Source organism: Catharus ustulatus, chromosome 1, assembly GCF_009819885.2.
Source record: "Catharus ustulatus isolate bCatUst1 chromosome 1, bCatUst1.pri.v2, whole genome shotgun sequence".
NCBI lineage: Eukaryota > Metazoa > Chordata > Aves > Passeriformes > Turdidae > Catharus > Catharus ustulatus.
The window spans coordinates 153,104,292-153,113,600 of NC_046221.1; positions in this window are offsets into that span (position 1 = coordinate 153,104,292).

Here is a 9,309-nt window from a genome sequence, read left to right on the forward strand (position 1 = left end):
TCAGGAAGGGAAAGGCATGCCTCATTAACTGGCTGGAATTCTTTGAGGATATTGCTGCTCAGGGAGACCAAAAAAAGGCAACTCACTGTGACCATTGTGTATCTCGGTGGGCCGGGAGAGAAAAAACCACATTTAGGAAGGCCTGGGGTTGATACTTACATTTGCAGAGTGGGTAAAAATATAACACAGAATTACCTGGTATTTAAACCTGCAGGGAGTGCAACTCTTTCTTAGTTCTTGAAATCCTGGGTGCATTATGGCTTTTAATATCTTATTTCTTAAAAAAAAAAATCAAATTATTATTATTATTGATCTAATTGGCTTTTGTGATTCAGCTGTAATGAAAGGTGCAGTGTTTCCAAATGATCTCGTGCTAAATTTGGAGAGCAGCGAGGAAAATTGCAATTAGATACAGACAGAGTTAAATGCTTTTTAAAGTTTCTAGCATGGCAGATGGCATCAATAAAGGTCACATAAATGTAGCATCATGATAATAAGTCAAAGAGCCTAGAATCAGGAGGGAGAATGGGATGGATGGAGGGTGTCTCTGTATATTGACAGGTTTAATGTGAGAATGGGAAGAGATGCAGTTTTCCCACATCTTTGCAGAAACTGAATCTAAAAATGCTTGAAATTATACTTGGGAGAGAGAAATTACTCATAAATGCACATTTTGACAGAAGAAAAGTAGAGTTTTGCATGAACCTGCCCAGTGCTGCAGGAGCAGGGCTTGCAGCTGAGGGACAGCAAGAGCTCAGGGTGGAGGGAGGGTCGATTGGGATGTGGGATTGAGATCAGTCTGGCCACCCACCTGGTTGCCTGGCTACAGGACCAGCTGAGTGCAGTGCTGTCCACCTGTAATCCTTCAGAACCCTGTTGCATGTCTGTCTGCTGGGAGGCAGGGTGCTGTCACCATAAGCTCTCCACCACCTGGAAATTCGGAAATTCCTTCAGAGACAGGACACTGCATGGTTTTGATCCTGTTGTGCTCCTCAGAGCTTGCAAAAGACCAACTGCCTTTCTTGTCATAGAATCATAGAATGGCTTGCTTTGTAAAGGACCTTAAACACCATCTTGTTCAACCCCCCTGTCATGGGCAGGGACATCTTCCATTAGACCAGCTTGCCCAAAGCCCCATTCAGCCTGGCTTTGAACCCTTCCAGGGATGGAGCATCCACAACTTCTCTGACAACCTATTCCAGTGCATCACCATTCTCACAGGAAAGAATTTGTTCCTAATATTTCTTAATATCTAATCTAAACTTACACTCTTAAAGCCATTCCTTCTTGCTCTGTCACTACATGCTCTTTTAAAATGTACCTCTCCATCTTTCTTGTAGCCTCCCTTCAGGTACTGGAAGGCTGGAATTTGGTCACCCCTAGGCTCCACAATCCCAATTGTCTTAGCTTTTCCTAATAGGAAGGGTGTTTCATCCCTCTAATCATCTTGGTGGCCTCTGGACTCACTCCAGCAGGTGAATGTCCCTCCTGTGTTGGGGACCCAAAGCTGGTGTAGTACTCGAGGGGGGTCTCACAAGAGCGTGGCAGAGGAACACAATCCTCTCCCTCACCTTTCTGCTCACAGTGCTTTGGATTCAGCTCAGGAAAGCTCAGCTTTCCAGGCTGCAAATGACCATGGCTGGGTCATGTCCAGCCTCTCTGGGTCATGTCCAAGTCTCATCAGGGCTGCTCTGGATCTGTTCATCTCCCAGGCTGCAGGGATGGGGGCAGGTTCCCAACCCAGCTGTAGCACCTTCACTCAGGTGCAGCCCCTTGACCCATTTTCTACATAAGTAGTCCTTCCATGATTTATTGGGAAAGCCAGGTACTTTCTTTTGCTTGCAAGAGACAACTGGACCCTGAGAGCTCACTGAAGGGGATGAGAAACAGTCCTGTGACTCAGTGGATATTTCATTTCTTTCTGAGCAAAGGGACCATTATTAGAAGATGGAAAGCAGGTGTTAGGAGGGAAGAAAATGGGGAAATCCTTGTGTTTCTTTTAATAACCATGAAATTTTAAATGCTTTGAAAGATTCTTGCCTATATGTCTCTGTTGATGAGGCTCCTTTTCAATTTAACATGAGGCTGAGCACACATCACTTTTCACTTTGATGAAAGAGGAAGGACACACAGAGGTGGAGGGTCAGGATGGGCACACAGAGGTGGAGTCAGGAGTGTAATGAGGGAAGCACCACGCAGCAGGCATGAGAAGAAGCACAGCTCTGCTGGAGGGTGATCACTCAGGGTGAAATGTACCTTGAGCATCACCCCTTTCCCACATTCCCCTCGTATCTGCTCACAGCCAGGGTCCAGGCCATGCCTGTGGGCTGTCCCTGCACTTTCAGACCTTGTAAAGAATCTCTCTCTTGTCTGCTACTCCCCAAAAGCCTCTGCCAGTGTGTGTGTAGAAGAGCCACTCTTTTTTTTGCTTGCCTGAGGAAAAAACCAGCATGAGTGTCATTGCTGGGAAGAGGTGCCAGACTGGTGCTCCTGTGTGCAGGGAAGATGGTCCCAAGATATTTCCTGAGTATTTGTCCTTATTTTCTGTTTTATTCTGTGAGAAGGGCTCATTTTCAAAGACCAGCCAATCCTCATGACTGTAAGGGCTGTACAAGCACCAAAAACAAAGACAGCCTCCTTCAATAGAGCCTCAGGTACAGGAGGGAGACAGAAGGAAGCAGCCAACGATGTTAGTGAGAGAGGGGAGGGAGAGTAGCTGGGGGATACCAAGAGACAGTGCCAGTTCCACTGGCAGACCATGTTTGGGATGATTACTCTGATGTCTGCTGCATTTTTAAAGTCTTGCAGTGACAAAGCATTTACACTGGGGATAAGAAGCATAACTTGTTTTCCAGAGGTAATTCAGTTCTTTAATACAGCCAGGTTTAATACAGCCAGGGAGGATATTACCCATGATGACTATTTTGTGAGCAAAGCATCTGGTTCTAGGGAGCTGGAATATTCAATACCTCTTACTAAATCACTGGCTAACATTTAGCAGGGAGGAATAAAGGAAGACTTTGTTTGAGGTGAGTTTTGAGGTGGAGGAGCTTGAGTTTTTGTGTGTGTGGATGTGTATCAATGTCCCATAAGCAGCGTCCTTCCAGCACCAAATTTTCCATGGGGAAAACCCTAACTTGCAATTGACTGAGGTGAATTTGAGCCAGCCACTAACCAGCCAGGCTTCTAAGACTATTATCTGTTCTTTATAGGATTTGGACCTGTTTTACTGGTGTTACTTAGCTAAGTGCTGTATGAGTACAAGGGAAGAAATTGTGTTCTGCAGACCTGTAACCCAACATATAAAGACAATTTTTGAAATTGCAGCTAAACTATACTCAGTAAGTGTTTTACTACTGATCTAAAAAGGTTGAGAATTTCATCAAAGTATGCAGAGATTATAAAATACAAACAATAGGATATTCAGTGTCCCAAAGGAAGCCAAAGGAGACAGGAAAACAAGGGATGTCCTAGACTGATTCGATTGACTGCATTTTGAGACTAATATACTGAAAAATAGCATTCAAGAAATACTACATGCTCAGTAATTTGTGCTGTCAAATGTCATATGCCTGGAAACAAATAGGCAAACAAGGTCTTGCACATTCATTCCCCCACCTGCATGCAGGATGTTTCCTGGTCTCCCAGCACAATGCTCTTTGCACACTAAAATGCCTTAAAAATACACACACGTCTGGATTAAAATTCCAGAATCCTAGACTGGGTTCAACAGCCACAAAGGACTCCAGTGCAGAACCTGTGCTGGAGAGTGAGCTTTATTCCTGGGACCTTCCCATGACATTGGCAGCCCTCCAGCACCCAGCAGTGGCCGTGCAGCTCCTGCACTGGAGCAGCCCTCTCTGTTGTACAGCACCCGACACAATAAGCTGCCAGTCAGATTTGTTGGATGCTGTGTGATCTTGTGATATTAATAATATAATGATAGCATTATAACTGGACCATTCAACTCCGTAGTTTGTTCTTCTATAAATGATTTATAAGTTTTATGCATTTTATATGCCTCTCATTAAAAATGCATTGAAAAATACTATCAAAATACCATTTTGTGAGGCTCAGTCTCTCTTTATTCTTGTTACAGCCATCTGCCATTAAGCTTTAATAACTGGCTGATTATAATTTATTAATTTATCACCTGTTCTTTATACAGTTGGATAATTGTCAACCAATGTGAAATGGCCTCCTATTGTGTTATTAATCCCTGAAGCAATTAGAAAACCCACTGATTGCACAAGCCATTGAAAGTGGGCAGTAACTCATGTTGGAAATGATCTGCAGTGCTCCCATCAGTGTGTGATTGGTAATGACGTTTCTTTTGCCAGTGAGATTTGAAAAGGGCAGTTTAACTAGGGAGGCTTTTAATTTTATTTATTTATTTTATAATAAGCCTGGATTTATGTGGCTGATAGTAGATGTGTAGGTTCCAGCTTGTCTAACAGATTCTAGAGGCACAATCTGAAAAAGGCAACATCAGTTTCATATAGTGTCATGCTCTTGCTCCCCAAACTTTCTTTAGCAAGATTTCTGCCTCTCTAACATCCCCAGGATGAAAGGGTAATTTAGGAATTGCTTTAAATGCCAAATCCTTTAGAGATTGACTTCAGTCAGCTTTGGATGAAGACATCAGACTTCAGTATCTCTCCTTTGATTTTTATCTGCCAAGAATTCAGCATGGGTTAGTTGTGGGCTTTCTGGTATGGATATTTACAGTATGTGAAAAGGGACAGAGCCAACGGTTTGTTGGATCCAACAACTGTCATTTAGCAAAGCCGTTTGCTTACCCTGTCAGTGTGAAGGAGATATGCAGCCCACCGCAGATGTGAAGTTGTTCCTTATCTGCCATCCTATTTGCAGTGCAGACGATGTGTTACAATACCTCTGGCACTGACAAGTTACATTCCGGTAATGCTGTCCCTGATGCAGATTTTACTGCTTCTCTGGTGAAAGAAAGGAACAACAAAAAAAAAGCCACTGACATCAGAAAGCAGAAACTCACCACTGAGGAAAGCAGCTGTAAATGGTACTTTGTCCTAAAGGAAGCTCCTGGCCCCTCTGGTGTCTGTGCTCATTCAGGATCACACTGGTGGGTCAGGCCCACTGGAGACACAGAGCTGCCAATTACAGTGATATTCTGCTCCACATGGCTTGAAGTGGTCTGGAAGAACTTTTACTTAAACAAGATGATCACACAGATCAACATTCTGCTATTGAACAGGACTTTTGGAGTCTATTGAAGGCAGATTTAGGAAGAGATTTTTTCATCTCTCTTCTGTCTCCGGCAATACCTACCACACAGTAAACATCTGTCAGTGCAATGTAGTGTTCCAGAGTATAAGAAAGTTTTCAGTCTCCAACCAATATCACATTCCCTCTGCATAGTGGTAGGATGGTTGAATTATTGCCCTTCCACCCAACACTTCTGATGTCTGTGCTGTCCTCTTGCAGGTTTTGTAGCTTTTCCACAGTTAAACATGGAGAAGCTACTTTGACAAAAAGACCTAAAAAAAAAAAAAAAAGTTGAATTAAACATATTAGGAGATTTGCACTTCCTCCTTCTACAGAGAACCCAAAGCAGAAGAGGCCGTTCTTGAAATTCTTGTACTATTTCTGGCTTTTCTGGAAGTAAAAATCGGAAGAAATTTCATGCAAATATTTGTCCTTCTGAGACATCCAAGCCAAATATGCAGATATAAGGGGTTTAGATAAAGCAGACAGTGAGTGCATAAAGTACACTGAGTTCCTGAGAAAATTCCTCACCTTAACCCTTAAGTGTGTCCACAGACAAAATCCAGACTGTAGAAAGCCCTCAGAAATAGTGTGGCCATCTGTGTCTTGCATACACTTTTTGCCTACACAGTCCTCAGGGATGAGCATGGAGAGGATTTTCCACTCCTTCCCACCTCTGCAGAGACACACAAGACTATTCTGCAATCTTAAACTAGAGTAATTACTGCAACCTCTTCAACTTAGGTTGCAGTAGAGAGTTTTCCTCTACTGTGACCAACAGCAAACTCCTAGTGTTTTCCACAGATATGAATTTCATGGTTCTTCTTGAGTCAGGTTCTCAGCACCAGCTAGGGAACTACTGGGCATGAAAGCCCAGGAGGTTATGGAATGGCACACACTTGCAGCTCATTTCCCAAAAGGTGGATTGACAACTGTTACAGGTTGGGTTTTCACTGCTCTAGGAGGTTTCCAGTTGCCATGTCAGTGGACCCACAAACACATATAACCCTTTCTGATTGTAGGAGCCACAGAAGGAAATCCACATTCAGAACAATACTGGGGGCAGCTATCCATGTAAGGGAGCTCTCTGGCTTCTGCTGTCTCCAAAACTGGTGGTCTATGTAATGCACCAGAAAAAAAATCACAGCTGAAGAACAGCATCACAAAATCCCTGAATCATGAGGGAGTACCAGTGGCATTTCCCCTCCACAAATCCATCTTCTAAGGAATCTGCCATATCTTTACTTGACAAAGTTCCAGTTTGGGAATCCATTAAAAGAACCCTTATCAATCAATTATTAAGGTCTTTATTACAGAAATGAGCATCTAAACTCTGTTTAGCAAACCCTGGCCATGTCCCATATTCACTATTTACACAAACAGATTGCATACACCCGTGTGCATCTCTGAAGGCATCCAAGTAATATCCCATAATTATTTTTACTGCATTGAATGATGTTCTCTGGCTACATCTACCCTTCTGAACACATCCACTAGTGGTTACAACCCCACTAGACTGCTGGCCTCCTTGACAGTAGGGTAGCTCTGTCCTTTCCTTACCACACTTGGCCTCATGTCCTTCTTCTGGTCCCTCCTCCCCTAAGACATAGCTGTCCCCTCGGGTCCTTCTCTGTTCAAATTCTGAGCTGTGCTGCAGTCTTGATGTTTGGTGTGCTCATGGAATGAAGTTGAGATTCTCTATTTTGGTCTTGTATATATGACATGGCAAATCTGGAGTTTTTGAGTTTGCAAAGCCTGTAGGGAGTTACTGGAGGATTCTGCAGAGCAGAAGAAAGACAGCCTGGTACATTCTCATCCATATTTCCTGCTGGGAGATATTCCCAGAGCAGAATAGATAAGACAAAACACTTTGACTTTTCTTTCAAACGTCCTACCTAGTACTTTTCAAAAATAGCATGAGAATGAATTAATGTTTGTGCAATACAGGGAGGATCGGTGAATCCAGAACAGGCGTGCTGTGGGGAGTGAGATGATGGTGTAGACATACCCCCGCCCAGGTAAGTGTATGTAAATTAGAGTGATTTTTTTGGGGACAGAGAGGTGTGGGAAAACACTGGGGAACTCAGCATTCAAATGCTGTGACTGCATTTTCAGCACTGAGGGTGCCAGTCCTCACGAAGAGATCCTGAGCATCAATTGGTAATCCTGCTCTGAATGAAAAATACGCCCCCAGATTCGGGGTTTCCCTATGAAGGAGGAAGACAGAACAGCTTTACCTGAGCTAATTCAGAAGTGAAAACATAAGCTCTGACACACAGGAGCATTTGCACTTTTATGTGGGAAAACATATTATTACAGCTTGACTGAAATGTGTAGGAGATTAACAATAATGACACCTAAATTCATGCCTCAAATACTGAGTGCTAGAGTTTGGTGACGACTTTCTCACCCTTGTTTAGACTCTCCTTCTTGGGGTAGGTCTTGTGAAAGTAACCTATTTCTTTAAGAAAGCTGTGTTGCAATGTGGATGATAGAGAGAGTGAAGATCCCCTGGAGATCCTCTGCAAAACACCCTGGAGCCATTTGCATCAATTAACTCCACCACCAGCATGTGGCTGCCTGTAGGCCAGGCTGTTGCCTATTATCTCTTGAAGTGGAGATAATTTTTCATAGAGAATGTGGGAGGCTTCTGCTTACGAGGATGAGTTCACCCAAGGGTGCTCGATTTAAGAGCTCCTCTGTAGTCTCTTAATCAGAGTGGGCAATTTATAAGATAGTGTTTAAAAGAAAAAAATTATTTTCATTTAATCTGTTGAATTTTACTTAATGTGCTGCAGTGTGTTGTTAGGACTTCTAAACTCTGATGAGCACATGGTGTGTCACATTCCCAGGATGTGATCCAAGGCAGTAACACGGTGGGGTAACTACCATCAAATGGTGTCCCTGGTTCCAGTTCTGACTTGAAAAGAGCACCACTAACACCTCTAGCCATATTTTTTTGGCTTTCTTCCAAGGTTTCTTCCCTAACAGATGCTGAAATCCCAGAAGAAAGCAGGGATGAATATAGTGAAGCAAATGAACAGCATAGTTAATTAGTAATTAAAGTCTCTTGAAACAGGTAGGATTGCACTGAATCAAAAAAGAAGGAAGGTTTATTGGATCTCTAACCTTAAAAGATTTTCCTATTGTACCTATCATGCCACTTTATCATGAGTAATTTTTAAAGAGTGAGAGATGGGAGCATGTCCTGATGACTGATACTCAAAGCAGAAATACGGAGCAGCTCTGCCATCTCCAGTAAGACAATCTGGTTTGCTGCAAAGGTAGCAAAAGTTTGCAGCCAGGCTGCTGCTTTCAACAGAGAACCAGCAAGAGAAACAGAAGAAAACACACGAAGACAAAGCCTGTCTTTAAAGGACAGAAAGGACTTTTTAAAGTAGTTCCTGGGGACAGGTCTCATTATGTTTGTGCAGCACCTGGCACAACCAAGCCCTTCTGAATTCAGTTTTTGAGCTGCAGACACATCCAACAAAATGACAGCACCAAATACTGAGGCTTAAAATAAAATCTGTGACAGATGTATTAGGAGCAAGGTTTGGAGAGGAAGAGGATCAGGGTTGATGGACTCTGACAAAATTCCACCACAGTGAGTCACATTTTAATTGAAAAACAATAAAAGAATGCAAGGGTGGGGAAAAGACATGGGTGAAAATTAGAGGTCACCTGCCGTTGTGATAATTTAACTGAAGTTTTGGAAATGAATCATCGCAGCGGGCGATGGAAGGTTTCACCTCGGGCAGTGACAGGAAATGCAGGGCTGTAGCTGTGTGCAGAGCACTTTGGGCTCTCAATCAGCTCGTATTGATTGGGAAAGTACAGCTGTGCTCAGAAATTCTCAGCTTTTCTCTCACTTTCAGTTCGACAGAAAGAAAAATCTCAAGCAGCCTTTTTCAGGTTCTTTTTCTCGGAAGCAATGTGGTAAGTGGGAGGGGAGTTCACAGGAGGAAGACACAAAACTCACAATTTTACTCACATGTCTAATGAAATCACATGCTGCCAGTGGCCAAAAATTAGAAAAACCAACCAATCAAAAATAAAAAAACC